Source organism: Toxorhynchites rutilus, chromosome 2 (genome assembly GCF_029784135.1).
Source record: "Toxorhynchites rutilus septentrionalis strain SRP chromosome 2, ASM2978413v1, whole genome shotgun sequence".
Taxonomy (NCBI): domain Eukaryota; kingdom Metazoa; phylum Arthropoda; class Insecta; order Diptera; family Culicidae; genus Toxorhynchites; species Toxorhynchites rutilus.
Window position 1 is genome coordinate 307,646,259 of NC_073745.1, and position 15,780 is coordinate 307,662,038.

At 35.8% G+C, this 15,780-nt stretch overlaps 1 protein-coding gene and 1 non-coding gene across 5 annotated transcripts in view; one reads left to right on the forward strand and one right to left on the reverse strand.

The window, feature by feature from the left end:
- Positions 1–15,780, forward strand: part of LOC129769835 (uncharacterized) — a 427,637-nt gene that overhangs the window by 191,282 nt on the left and 220,575 nt on the right. The gene's annotated exons all lie outside the window — the stretch shown is intronic.
- Positions 10,009–10,154, reverse strand: LOC129772246 (U4 spliceosomal RNA). Its single transcript, XR_008742590.1, has one exon. It is a non-coding gene; the product is annotated as a U4 spliceosomal RNA (small nuclear RNA).

A 15,780-nucleotide genomic window follows, 5' to 3' on the forward strand; every position in this document is an offset into this window, starting at 1 on the left:
AGGACTATCAATTTGTTTTGAAACAAAAGAGTTTATTTTATTGTTTTCCACTTATCACAAAAACTATATAAAACCGATCAAAAATACTGTTTATTTTTACATTTTCTTCTAACAACTAACATGGAACGTATCACGTCAAAAACATACGTTTCATCAACCACCTTTTACTGGATTTGACAAAGGAAGCGAAGGACATATGCATGCATGTATATAACGGAACGCTTCAGTCATACACAGCCCGTTAGGGACGAATGACCTTTGGGTTAAAGTCCCTTCAAAAACAAGAACGAACGATACACAGCCCGTATCAGACAAATGCATGAAGGAATTCTATAAAATAATATTTTTGCGGTGTCTTTGCGCCAACTACACGGGCGAGTAGCACCATAGTAGCAAAAAATGTCGAAGTTCGTGACATCTGGTAGCAATATTTTTCTTCTTTTGAATTATAGAGACTTTAAACTTTACGTTCATTCGTCTCTAGCCCTGAGAAGGGACCTTGCGAAGAAAACTAGTTCATACTCTTTCTCGACCTACCTTTAGAAAGACATTTTCATTGTCGCTCAGCACTCCTCAGCAAACGAGTCTGCTTTCGGCGGCACCAAGCGACGCCATGAGCAATATTCATTAAGGGAGGCAGATTAATCTCCAATCGAACTAGCAGGCCCGAAGGCTGTTTTGAATTGATAAAATTTAAATGTATTTATTTTTGACGTAGGATTACGTCTTTCGGGAACATATTGGGGTACAAATTGAAAATCGAAAATTGAGTATATCGTGAAAATTGTCCAATTTCAAACGCTTATTGCTCAGTCATTCGATGATGGATTGATGAAATTTTTGCTTCAATCGATTTCGGCACTCCATAACAATTTTTCATATTGAAGAAAATAATATGTCATGAAACTAACTATCGAACAATTGAAAAATCTCAACCTCTACCCTAACGGAAATACCAACTTCTGATTGGTCGAAATTGACGACACATGCGGCGGGTCCCTAACAGAGACATCAAAACCAAGCTGCCTGGGGGAAATCAGCATTGCAAATATATGCAAGTCGGGGGCACTTTTGTATTGCAAGTAGGGTGAGTGATACGATTAATGCTAGCAAATAAAATTTAAATCGTAGAGATGAACCAGCCTTTGGCTGAAAATCTCTTTAATAAAGAAAGAAAAAAGAATATTTAAATCTGGAACTTTAATGTTGGTTGCTTCGTTAAATTTCATATCAATGACCGATCGTGTATTGTGAAAAATTTAGCACAAGTGTAAGTGTAGAGCAACGGGACGAATTACCCGCAAAGGAAGGAAAGGAGGGTATAAGGATATAGGGACAATCACACACGAGAACTTGATACATGAAACGATTTATTTCAATTTTCATAAATAAAAACCAAGGTGTGTTCCCGCTCGAGAACGGGTCGTTTGGTCTAAGCTGTCTGTTTTGTTGTGTTCATTCTCACCCAAAGAAAGTTTATACAATGAGAAAAATTGAGAAGTATATAGAAAAATTTGAAGTATTCGACCGATTCAGATGATTGACGTATCAAATTGAAGCCTATTAGCTAGCCTTTTTGTTTTAAATAACACACTTGCCAATTAATTGGATTATAGTCACATACATCCAGTCTAGTCGCATAGAAATATTGAACGAAAACCGAAAACATGGAAAAACAAGGAAAAATAACACTTCTCTGGTACTTGGATATATATGTGAAAAAACCTCAGCTTTCAGGAAAAAATATCCCGAAACGATGTAAGCTATAAAATACATATATAATCAATAATTACGAAAACAAAGTCCTTTATTATTCAGAGTTTAATATTTTTCGAGACAAGACTAGGTGGCTTTAATTTGATATGTCGATCATCTGAATCGGTCCAGTAGATCAAAAGTTATGATTTTTTGTAGTCGAAAAAATGAGGAAAAATGATTTTCCGGACCATCGGTTAACTTTGAAAAATCATCACACACAAATGAAAAAAACGCCTCTCTGGTTTCGGCATATGTTATGTGGAAAATACTTAGCTTTCCAGAAAAAATATAAAAAATACAGCGCCTGTGGTCCCGAGACTATGAAAACAATAAAAAACGAATACAATCAATAATAACGAGAGCAGAATTCAAATTTTCTGTTATTATAGTATTTTTTTCAAAAAAGACCAGGTAATTGGCTTTAATTTATATGTCGATCATCTGAATCGGTGTAGTAGTTCAAAAGTTATGAATTTTTGAAAAAAGTCATTTTTGGAAAACGAGGAAAAAGTTGATTTTTCGGACAACCTTAAGATGGAAATGGTCACCCTAATGAAAAAAAATAAAAAAATATGGGCCTATTGTTCTGTGATAAGGAACAAAACTACCAATTTTCACGAAAATTCGAGAACCACTATATCGGTTTAGCAAGGAATGGCTGATGTATAAAGTTTTGAAGGAAATGCAAGGGAATTTATAGACAAAAAAGTTAAGTTAGGGTTAGGACTATGTCTTCTATGTATTTAAACGACATCGAGTGATCGTGAAATTCGATCGAGTTTCAAACCAATCGAATTCCGGAATATGAATAACTGTTCGATACTGTTACCACAATAATGATGTATGGTCCATGCGGTGATTCGAAACCTTTATCGCCTTGCATGGTAGATGGAATATGTACAAAGCGTTTTCCTAGAGATTTCACCAACGAAAATGTCGCAAAAATAATTTAAATGACAGAGCAACGCTTGCCGGGTCAGCTGGTATCACTATAATAATGATAATAACATCTGAATTGAATGAAATAATTTCGTAGCCTTATGCCAACAATGCGGTCGTGTCGTGGACATAACTCCCTATTTTTTTTATTGAAATTTAATTTAACACTTTGCGGACCGCTCACGAGATTTCTCGTTTTCGCGTTCCTTCTTTACGGACTTGTGTGAAATTAACGGATAAAAGTTTTTGTTGCGTGCAAGTTTCTGTTCAACGTCTTGCTGGATTTGATGAATAATGAATTATTTCAGTTGAAATAAATTGATTGTTTCACAAGTAACAATCTACAAAATAATGCTCATTAGATAGAGAATTGAATCATTCATCTTTCCACATAATTAATTTTTTTTCTTGATCGTGACAGAGAAAAGTTGTATACTGAAACGTGAGCATGGGTCAATATAGGAAAATATACAGAATTTTAGAAATCAAGAAAAGTTGTTCGAATAGAGTTACCTATCTTCCAGCCACGATTTTATCAATCGAAAGGGGTATGAGAAAAGTTATAAGCCAATTTGTATGGAAGAAATTAATTATGTTAAAGAAAATTGGAAACAGTTATTTGAAAGGACACAAAATACACTCTCGAGACTTATTCGATATAGAATATTTTTATCTATCCATAGCAAAATTTCCACTGGTCAGAAAAAGGAATAAGAAAAGTTACAGCCCAAAACCTATACAACTTGTATGGGAGAAATAAATTAATTTAAAGAAAATTGAAAAAAGTTATTTGAAAGGACTCAAAACACATTTTTAGATAATACTCATTGGATAGAGAATACTTTTATCCATCTTCAGCCAAATTTTCGTTGGCCGGAAAACAGTCTGAGAAAAGGTATGGGCCAAAATGTATACAAGTTGTAGGAGGGAAATTAATCAATTTTTCGAAAATGGAAATAGAACTTTACACACTCGAAAAAAATGAAGGAACAGATTGCGAAGTCGAAATTTTTAGGCGATTTTTGAAATGAGTTAAAATCGTGATATATCAACGCATGAAGATGGGATATAAATCTCCTTGAAGCATAATTTACATGGATTTACACGGAATATTTTACAGAGAAGTTTGTATTGCGATATATGTAGATGTGGTGGATAAAAATATCAGGAAGAAATGAGAAATCGATTTCTTTCTGTTTTTTCAAAGATAGCAAATCCAATTAACGTTATCATCTATTTTTCATTTGCTTTCTATAACGTTGTTGTGGACCATTCAGTACTGAGACATTATTGTATGAACGAAAAATTTCGAATTCGTATTTGTTAATAAATAGTTCAATAAATACTCATCGAAAAACAGTTTTGAAAACTCTAATAAATTCTATACAACCAAATTTTTTTACGCAGGGATTTTGTTATAATTTGTCGCGGTACACCATAGTAGATGTTCTTTGAGTATTTTATCAAATTTTCATTTCTAAGCCTATTGAGAATGGGAAAAAAAGTTATTTTTTTCACTATAGCTTCACTATAAATATAGTGAACCATATAGGAGAAATATCTTATTATTTTATGAAAAAATTTAAATACTAAATACTAAAAAAAATGCACTTTCAGTATTTTTTTTCAATTTTTTTTATTTCAAAGCTACTGAGAATGGCATGCTAAAAATTGAAAGGTACATTTGTCACCATAGATCCTATGGATAGTGATTCGAAAAATCCTTTTACTTTTTACTTCCTTGCCCAGCCAGACCCTTTCCCCCGTACAACTCGTGAACGATTTGACCAATAACTTTTCTCATTCCCTTTTCGGACCAATGGAAATTTGGCTTAAGATAAATAAAAATATTCTTCATCGAATGAGTACTATCTCGAAAATGTGTTTTGGGTCCTAACTTTTTTCAATTTTCTTTAAAATAATTAATTTCTCCCATACAACTTATTTTTCATTAATTCGTTTATTTTTACAGGCTCATTTACATAAGTTTTAAGGAGCCAAATTCTAAACTATATTTTCATAACTATACATAAAAAAATTCCTAATTCTAAGGTTAGTAAGGTAGAAAACCGATTACTCGCGGTTGACTCCCTACCATACAACTTGGCCTATAACTTTTCCCAGACCCTTTTCCGATTAATCAAATTGTGGCTGGAAGATAGGTGAAATATTTCTCTTTTTTTTTCTTTTTTTTTTATATCTGTATTATAGTGACTTTTAATTCATTTGGCTGGTTCGTCACTTTTACTTCCATTTTTGGAAGAATGTCGGGAGTGAGAATTGAACTCGTGACCTTTAGCGTGGGAGGCATGGATGTTACCACTACGCCAGATCGCCTCCACAATATTTCTCTATCGAATAACTTCGATAACTCTATTCGAACAATTTTTTCTTGATTTTCAAAATTCTGTATATTTTCCTATATTGACCCATGCTCACGTTCCAGTCTATAACTTTTCTCTGTCACGATCAAGAAAAAAATGAATTATGTGGAAAGATGAATGATTCAATTCTCTATCTAATTAGCATGATTTTGAAGGTTGTTACTTGATAAACAATCAATTCATCTCAACTGAAATAATTCATCATTCATTAAATCCAGCGTTAAAGAGAAACTTGCACGTAACAAAAACTTTTATCCGCTGAACTTTCATCCGCTAACTTCACACATAGAGGCGAATGAACTGAAAAGTTTAAAGCCTCTTAAAAACTTGCAAGCAAAGCAAGCAACTTTACACAAGTCAAAACGTGCGGTCCCAGGCGTATGTGTTACAGATTTCTTCCCGGTCCTTAAAGTGTTAAGGAACTCTCATGTGTTTTTAAGAGGTTGAAGATCGGTTCAACATTTCGAAAGTTACAATTTTTTAAAAATGGGTATAGACCAAAAAAAATTCTTGAAACACCCTTATTCATTAAACTCGTTTGAGTAAATTAAAAAAAATGAAAAGCAAACAAGGGACTGAAAAAAATGTCCCCACATTTTTTTACGAAAATAAGGCTTAATATGAATTGGAATATTTTTACAAAATGAATGATGAATCTTGCATTAAGTTAAGTGTTTTCTAGAAGAAGACTAGTCCTTACCGATTCGGAAAAATCTCCCAACACATGGCATTCTCGTGTCCGAGCGCTTTCGCTAGGTTTAAAATTGCGCATCTTCGTTGATAACAGGCTGATATCATCATTACAAGCATTGAAAATGCTGAAATGTTACTATTTTACATTAAAGGTTTTGAATAAGTGTCATTACAGTGCTGTAAGTTGATAAGTACAGCTCTATAATGGCACTAATTCAGCATCAACACGAAATCCTTCCAAATTCTTGAGTAGGCTGATGAAAATGTACCGGCCATGTTCCCACGAACAAGAGATTTCCTGTGAGTTGATTCCAGACAAATAGATTGCGAAAAAGTAGAACATCGATTCATGCGATGTGTCATGAATTCAATTGGATACTTGATTTGTTCGACATTTCTTATTCTCTAGTTTTGAAGGGTACGGATAGTTTCGTAGATCTGAACACCCTTATCGAAGGCCATCAGGATTCTCACTTCAGGGTTGGAATCCATAAATTAGAAGATCACTGGAACAAGTGTATCGAAGTTCAGGGAGATTGCATTGAACTGTAAAGCGTAATTCAAAACATAAAATCGTGTTTTTCATATCGCACGACAACATTTATTGAACATCTCGGAACAACCACGATTGTCAGGAGATAACCGGCGAACACCTCGGTGCGGAAATATTGCGAATATCAACAACACTCGGCTCGAAGATTACATCACATCGAGATCGATGTTGCACTGGTTCCAGACATATCTCACCGCTGGCCATTATCGAACATGTTTTTTTTTGTTTTGTTTTCAGTTACTCTGGTTATTCGCGCGGATGGCCAACGGATGGCCGATCCTTCTGTGTCCGCCAGCCTGCGCCTGCTTGATAAAGATTGAATGTGGAAAGGTGGCCGCAGCATCAGCACGAATTTTTCTCTCCTCTTGGGTCCGCGCTGGGAATAAGTGCGCACACGGAACCGTTACATTCGTTCCGCGGCTTCTAGACTCGCGCTCGCGTCAGAGCATAAAACAAGAGTGATTGCACTCATCCCTTCGCACTCCTTCTCCCTTCCCTTCGACGTTCGTCCTGTCCGCGGCTGCTGCTGAAGGTAGAACTCAAAACAACACCATTAAGAACTTGCTCTGTAAACAGCGTTACAAAATGAAATATTGATTTTCAGAGCTGTTTTATTCCGTGTTACGAAGCGGAGCGGATGAAGATCACCACCACCTGCCCTTATTCGGAGATCTGTTCTCATTAATATCGTGACGAGCCGCGAATGCCTAGAATTTGCATTTCGTTGCGAGAGCAATGAAACGGAGAAGAAAAAAACCCAGGTGGAAAGTTCAATAACCCTATCCTCCCGCCAGTATCAATTCATCTTGATCCAACAATGGTTGGAAAGCAATATTTTACCCCACCCCGGTACCCTCGGGGGGGAACGAGATGCTGGAATTCGTACAAACAGTAATTTATCTTCCTCGTCCCCATATTGATTGACATCACCATCAAGCCCCCCTAGAACAATTTTCGTTCTAATGGCGAAGATCACAATCGTGAGAAGGCGTGGAACATACTCGAACGCACATACGGACACACACATACGGTCGCCGGTCCTGCATCGGGAAATGTCAATACGCGACGCACCCAATCCCGATGGCGTCTTCTTTCGCAGACTCCCTTTCTCTCCGTCCAACCGATTCCCGGAAAGGAGTGTGCGAAGATGCAAGACAAGTTCCAAGTCGTGAGCTTGTCTCGAGCATCGAACGACTCCGCAACTGGTTTGAAGTATGTGCACTTATGCAAATTGGAACCAGGTACCTCTCTCCCCTGGTTCCCACGTGCCCATTCCCGCTCCACCAACAGGTTGACAAGCTCCGAAGATTCTTTCCACTCATTTCGGGTGACATTTGAATATTTGTCGCCGCGTGTTTGCGTTCGAATCTACATATTTGCAAATTTGTTCGACAACCACCTCTCGAATCTCGGATGGGCTGCCCCGGGGGGATGGGTGCGCTAGCTAGTCCGAAAAAGGCGGTGATGTAACGGGTTCCAGAGATGGGGCACGAGAAGTCCCTTTTTTGGAGGATTTCGGAGGGGTGCAGACGACTGGTAAAGTCAAATGTTGTGCTTAAAAATTTCGTTTTATGTGGAAACAGAACAGGAATTTGTTCATCCAATTCATGTTCCAAATTAACTTCCATACTTAACTTTTTTTTGATATATCAAAAAAATTAAAATGAAAGTAAACTTATAAAAAGTAGAAGGATCTGTGCATAGAGACAAGGACGGGAGCTTAACGTAGGTTTGTGATTATTTGGAACAATTGCATTTGAATTATCTTCGCTTTTAATAGTCCTAACAGTTGCCCTGTTAGCCGTTTGCTGTATGAACCAAATGTCCTTCTAAATGGTTGTAACTGGTAGAATGAATCCAGAACCATAATGCTGTCACAGAAATATAGAAATATATAACAAGTAGCATTTCCGCTTTCGCTGCCTCGTCAGTATCATTCTTGTCCGCTTGCATAATACAGAATTTATACTCGCATCCGCTTACAAAACATTCAGCTTTTGTTCGGTAAATTTCTCACTTCTTTTACTATATCTACTCTTTTTGTTCGAGGCGTAAAATTTGCTGGATAATTTTCCCGTCTAATGTTATATATTGAAACATGCATCGAAAGAACGATTTTGCGTAATATTCATTTGAAGTCTCCTTAACTTTTTGTAACATGTCTTATTTTCAATTTCATAGGGTTCAAGTGATTCAAGAAGTCACATATCGGTTGAGTGGTTTAATAGTTACAAATGGTCAAAAAAGAGATTATTGGCACTCAGCCGATTCTTCTCTCCCAAAATATGTTTGCCTGGAACGCGGGAACAAGCCCAGTACACTGATGTCAGATGGCCCAAGAGTGTGGAAAAAATCAGCATCAAAGCCTAATTATGACTATAGTAGGGGTATAAGCATTATTTTATTACACTATTATGGCACTAATTCAGCATCTCAAAAGTGAAACAGCCTTTTCAATCCTTGCAAGCCTGATCAACATTTCTAATATACATTAAAGTTCACATGTACATCAAATGCTACCATATAACGCTTACAAGCATTAGCACATAAACACAGATTTTGCAAATGTGAACATGGTGTTTAAAGTCCGAATGCAAGCGGTGATTGAAATGCGACTCATTTATCTGTATTGACAGTAAACTAGATTGCAAAGGCTCTAGCAAAACCGATTAAGCAGAATGTCGTGGTTCGAGTTTTATCAAGTAATTGCATTAAATTTACTTCTCATTCTGAACAATGTTCCATTACACTCATAAAGGATTGTGGGTCATTTTTGAATAAAGTTGAAATCAAAATAGGGATCCTATCCTATCCTATCCTATCCTATCCTATCCTATCCTATCCTATCCTATCCTATCCTATCCTATCCTATCCTATCCTATCCTATCCTATCCTATCCTATCCTATCCTATCCTATCCTATCCTATCCTATCCTATCCTATCCTATCCTATCCTATCCTATCCTATCCTATCCTATCCTATCCTATCCTATCCTATCCTATTTGAACTCGATAAAGTGATACACCTTGGCCGAGTGGTTAGCGTCATAACTAACATGCCGGGTGTTCGGGTTCGATTCCCGTTCTGGTCGGGAGAATTTTTCGTCAAAGAAATTTCCTCCGACTTACACTGTGATCACGCGTATTCTAGAGCTTGCCACTCAGAATGCATTCAAGGCGTGTTATTTGGCATAGAAATCTCAACTAAGTACTAATAAAAATGACGCAAGTAATACTACGTTGAGACTAGAGAGAGATATAAAAGACATAAAAGGAGTGGAGTAGAGAGAAAAACGAGAGAAAGATTTCAAATTTCTACTCAAAATGATTGTGAAAATATGCGAATGCCGTGTGGTGACATCTTAGCCAAAAATAAAGCTCACACTGCCTTATGAGATCCTCTGGATTCCTGTGAAATTTGTCTCAATTAATCGACGATCATCCAACACCATATCCTATTTTTTCTGTAGCACTTTTTGGGCATCTTCCGCGTGAATTATATCCGAAACTTGTACGACCATGTTTATATTTAGCAACCCATCTTCTATTTGTTTATTTTTTCTTGAATGACAATTAGGAGTTCTTTATACAATATCAGCATAGATTCGCTATTCTGGTTCTACACCTTCCGAAAATAGAAATATTATCACTATACGATATTCAGATTTTTTCAATTGTAAAAAACTATGGATGAGTTATACCTATGATACAACCACAAGGTTGACGTGGAACTGCCGTTGGCTTAGAAATCATTTGGGTATTTTCAATTAGCAATAATCACACCTCGGATGTTCCTCATTGAGTACGATATAGCCGCTGCGCAGAGCTATCTTTTGTGTGTATTCTTCTTCTGCTTTTTGGACTTAAGAGAGTTTAAACTTTTCAGTTCATTCGCCTCTAATCGTGTGTGTATTGATTTAATTATTGATTAAACTAGTGAATGAATGAAACAATTTACGAATTCAATTGCAAAAAAATCACAATTCAGGTCAATTCATGTATTATGGTAGTAGTTATTGCAGCAAATAGTTATCAACATTTTGCCTTATAATCAAACGGTATGCGTAGAAGTTCAGTTATCTGGCGACATGCGTTTGTACCCGCTTTTGTGTACTGTGTTAGCAAAACAAATTTCGGAGTGTTAAAACGCATGGAAGTATAAAAGTACTGCTGCCTTGCATGTATCTGCAATGGCGATTTTCCCTACTTCTTGGTTTCGGAATCTGTTTTGGAAAAACACATTTCGGTTTGCAAAAATGCAAGCGAATATAAAAGTACCCGCAGCTTGCATCTAATTTGCAATGCCGATTTCCCCAGGCTCCATGGTTTTGAAATCTGTGTCAGGGAAACATCCCGATTTGCAAAAACGCAAACGAGTACAAAAGTACCCACTGCTTGCATCTATTTTACAATGCAGCGGATGAAAATGAAAAAAAAAATTAAATGAAAAATGCCGATTTCCCTAAGCTCCATAGTTTGGGAGTCTGTGTTAGGGAAACATCCCGATTTGCAGAAACACAAGTGAGTATAAAAAAACCCGCAGTTTGCATCTATTTTGTAATGTCGATTTCTCCAGGCTCCATGGTTTTGAAGTCTGTGTTAGGGAATCATCCATTCATTCCAGCAATCGTACCTCAATCGTTGCGCAATCATAACTGAGTGGATTTCCGAGCGACACTCGCTTTTATACCGATTGGTATGATTTCAATAGTCTATTTTGAAAGCAATTTTAAGGTAATTGAAACGAGTTTTTGGATCAAAAAGTAAGAAGCACATAACGCGTAGGCATTTTATTTTCCAAGTGAAGTGTTTATCATGCTATTTCGTTCAGTGTGTTAGGGGGTATTAGCGCTCAAAATGTGGTTGCTCTGGCGTAACGCTTTCGTTTTCGAAACAATGAACACCCCAGTATAGAAATGAAAGACGTAGTCCTACGTCAAAAATACTGTGATCAACTATCATAATATACAAATGAGTTATCAAACCAACATAAAGCTTCACATGTGTTGATGAAAAAGTGCGTCCATTTTCAGAAGCAATGAAACCGCTCTCGAACCTTCGATAACCCCCTGAAAGCCTTTCGCATAGCGAAAGTCAACAAGGCTTCCGCATGTTAACGCTCCCCGAGAACAACGTATGTATGTCATCTGTTCGACACGGAGTGGCTACAGGACCATGATTGCCTCTCTCTGTGTGTGACAGACGCCTCTCGACGAGCCTTAATGCGTTTGATGATACAAGCCGAAGATTAGCGCGGATCGCACAAGCCTATCCCGGAGTCAATAGGGCAATAATATTCAACCAGCCGTCCCCCCGAGATTATTACGAGTACGAAACCCACCCGCGGTTTGTTTTGTACTCACAACATCGAACATCAGCGTCATCATCATCATCATCATCCGACTAGGCGAAGAGGGAGTATAAACAACAAACCAAACATAATCGATCTCCCCTGATTGGGTTTGGATCCAGGAGAAGGTCGCGGCGGCGAAGGCAACGCTGGGGAGGCTGTTGATGCTTCGACGTGACCGAGAATCTGTTCCAAAGAACCGTGAATCGTTATAATGATGCAGCAGCAGCGAGCCGCTTTCGGTGTCTGTCCAGAACCGCCTTGACCACTGTGACCCGGGGGGGGGGGAATGAGATTGAAACAAAACGGTTGTTTTAGGCGTAGCGCGAGAAGACGAAGATGACGATGGTGGTAACGATGGAAAAGATGATGGCGGTCAACTGGATGCAGCGGCAGCTCCCAAGAGAATGCCCCAGCTAACAGCTGATAGTCGGATCGGTGGTGGTGGTGAAGGGTATGAAGGAAAGCTGTACCAAAGCGACTGAAACATGCTATTCGCTTGTTCATATATTTTTATTTTTCTCCTCTTTCCCCGGTTCACTCGAAACGAAGGGAGGCAGGACGCGGACAAGACGGACCACATTTACCGTTAATTTCTCCGGACAACACATATTGGCCCCGGACCGTGTTGTTGGGGCCGTCGTTGGCTGAGGTGCAAAACCATGACGAACGACGCTCGTGAGGTTCACCATCGTTGTTGATACGCACACCCGAAAAAGGTGGAGAGGGAACTTGGAGGAGCCCGAAATGGAGCAAAGCTCCGTCTCTCTTTACACAAAAACCACAATGTACAACATCAAACGCGCTCGCACGATTTCGGAAGATTAGATTTGTTAGAACAGATGTGCTCCATTTTCTGGCCCAGAGACGAGATCCAATGCGGGTCAAACTATATTTACCCACCCCGTGAAAGGCTGTCATTAATGAGTGGTGGCGCCCTGAATTGATGCTGCACCGAGCAGCAGCTAGAACACGTGAATTTACATAATTCCCTGATGGTGGGTTTCGAGTGCAGAAGCTGCCAATTATATTGTTAGTCCGGTCAGAATGGATTGGCGGTTGCGGATATGCAGATTTTTGTCGTTCTGCTATTAAATGGATTAGGGGTTTCGCAGGGATAGCCACTAGCGTCCCAGGATCGGGCGGCTCGGACGTTCTGAAATGATCCCAAGTCATCAATTTGAGATTCATCATGAGGATTAACCACCTAACTTCCATTCTTCCATTTTAAATACACAATTGTTCCATGCACAATTTGAAATAACAGCAATGATAGGAATATTAAGTGGGATCAAGCAATAATTTTTTTACGATTGCAATTTGCTCCCAATTTAATAAAACACGCTACATGTTAGACAGTATTACAGGGTCCCCCAATGCAGATGCAAGAAACGTCAGTTTGACAGCGACGTCATATTTGTTCGTATCAATTTTAGACCATTCTTTAGTTGCATGGCAACTATTTTCATGACGACGTCTTGAGACCGTGTTAAAATTATTAAACAACACTATAAAAATGGTGATAAAATTAAATTTTTTTCATTGTTTGGTCGCAGTTTGGTGACCTCTCGATTTGGACTTTTTCTTGGGGTTATTTGGGAAGCGGATTAAAATGTTAGCATATAGAATCCGCTCTAAAACCGATATAACGAAATAACGAAATAACGAAATAACGAAATAACGAAATAACGAAATAACGAAATAACGAAATAACGAAATAACGAAATAACGAAATAACGAAATAACGAAATAACGAAATAACGAAATAACGAAATAACGAAATAACGAAATAACGAAATAACGAAATAATGAAATAACGAAATAACGAAATAACGAAATAACGAAATAACGAAATAACGAAATAACGAAATAACGAAATAACGAAATAACGAAATAACGAAATAACGAAATAACGAAATAACGAAATAACGAAATAACGAAATAACGAAATAACGAAATAACGAAATAACGAAATAACGAAATAACGAAATAACGAAATAACGAAATAACGAAATAACGAAATAACGAAATAACGAAATAACGAAATAACGAAATAACGAAATAACGAAATAACGAAATAACGAAATAACGAAATAACGAAATAACGGAATAACGAAATAACGTAATAACGAAATAACGAAATAACGAAATAACGAAATAAAGAAATAACGAAATAACTAAATAACGTAATAACGAAATAACGAAATAACGACATAACGAAATAACGAAATAACGAAATAACGAAATAACGAAATAACGAAATAACGAAATAACGAAATAACGAAATAACGAAATAATGAAATAACGAAATACCGAAATAGCGAAATAACGAAATAATGTAATAACGAAATAACGAAATAACGAAATAACGAAATAACGAAATAACGAAATAACGAAATAACGAAATAACGAAATAACGAAATAACGAAATAACGAAATAACGTAATAACGAAATAACGAAATAACGAAATAACGAAATAACGAAATAAAGAAATAACGAAATAACGAAATAACGAAATAACGAAATAACGTAATAACGAAATAACGAAATAACGAAATAACGAAATAACTAAAAAACGAAATAACGAAATTGCGAAATAACAAAATAACGAAATAACGAAATAACGAAATAACAAAATAACAAAATAACGAAATAACGAACCAACTAAAAAACGAAATAACGAAATTGCGAAATAACGAAATAACAAAATAACGAAATAACGAGATAACGAAATAACAAAATAACAAAATAACGAAATAACGAAATAACTAAACAACGGAAAAACGAAATAACGAAATAAACAAATAACGAAATAACGAAATAACGAAATAACGAAATAACGAAATACCGAAATAACGAAATTACGAAATAACGAAACAAACCAAACACAGAAACCATGAGACCAACAAACCATGAAACCAAGAAACCAAAAAACCAAAACAAAACAGAACACCAGAAAACCAAAAAAATAAAAAAAATAAAACGCAAAACCAAAGAACACTTCAAAACAAAACAAAACATCAAAAAATATAGAAAAAAAACACAAAAACTGAAACTAATACAAAAAACCAATAAATCCAAAAAATCAAAAACAAAACAAGGGAGGTTCAAAAATATCAAAACTCGAAAATATGAATATACGAACAAAATCAAAATACGAAAATGCGAAAATATGAAAAAATACAATACGATAAATACGAAAATAAAAAAGTACGAAAATACGGAAATACGATTCATATTTTCGAAAAAACTCAAAAACTGAAACTAAAACAAAAACCAATAAACCAAAAAAAAACAAAAAAAGTGAAGTTTAAAAATATCAAAACTCGAAAATATGAATATACGAAAAAACGAAAATATGAAAATGCGAATATACAAAAAAACGAAAATACGAAAAAAACGAAAATGAAAATATGAAAATATGAAAATATAAAAATATGAAAATATGAAAATATGAAAATATGAAAATATGAAAATATGAAAATATGAAAATATGAAAATATGAAAATATGAAAATATGTAAATATGAAAATATGAAGATATAAAAATATCAAAATATCAAAATATCAAAATATCAAAATATCAAAATATCAAAATATGGAAAAACCAAAAAAAAAATACGAAAAAATGTGGCTACAGAACCATAGAAACATGAAAATATATGAATATCAAACCTTGGCAGCACAATCTCAGAAAATTTGTAGATGTAAAAACATTAGCCTTTTGAGTAACTTTGCATAATTGAAATCTAAAACGAATCTAGACCAGTTTTTGGAAAAGGCTTAAGTTTTTTTTTTCTTAAAATATAGCAAAAAAATTCTAGCTAAATACTATCAAACCCAACAAAAATGTTTAATGGATGAAGTGTAGAAAATGTTTCAGATTTTCATTCAAAAATACCAAGCAAATTAAAAAAAATACGCTGAAACAAAAAAAAATAAACATTTGAATTTTTTTAAATCTTATTTCTTTAAAAAAATTCAAAAATGATATGCAGAGCCTATACAATAACCAACAAGTCATCCATACATTGGAAGATGAGCATAATATTAAATAATATGGAATAATAATATTATATGAAAATATGGACTATCAACTGATGT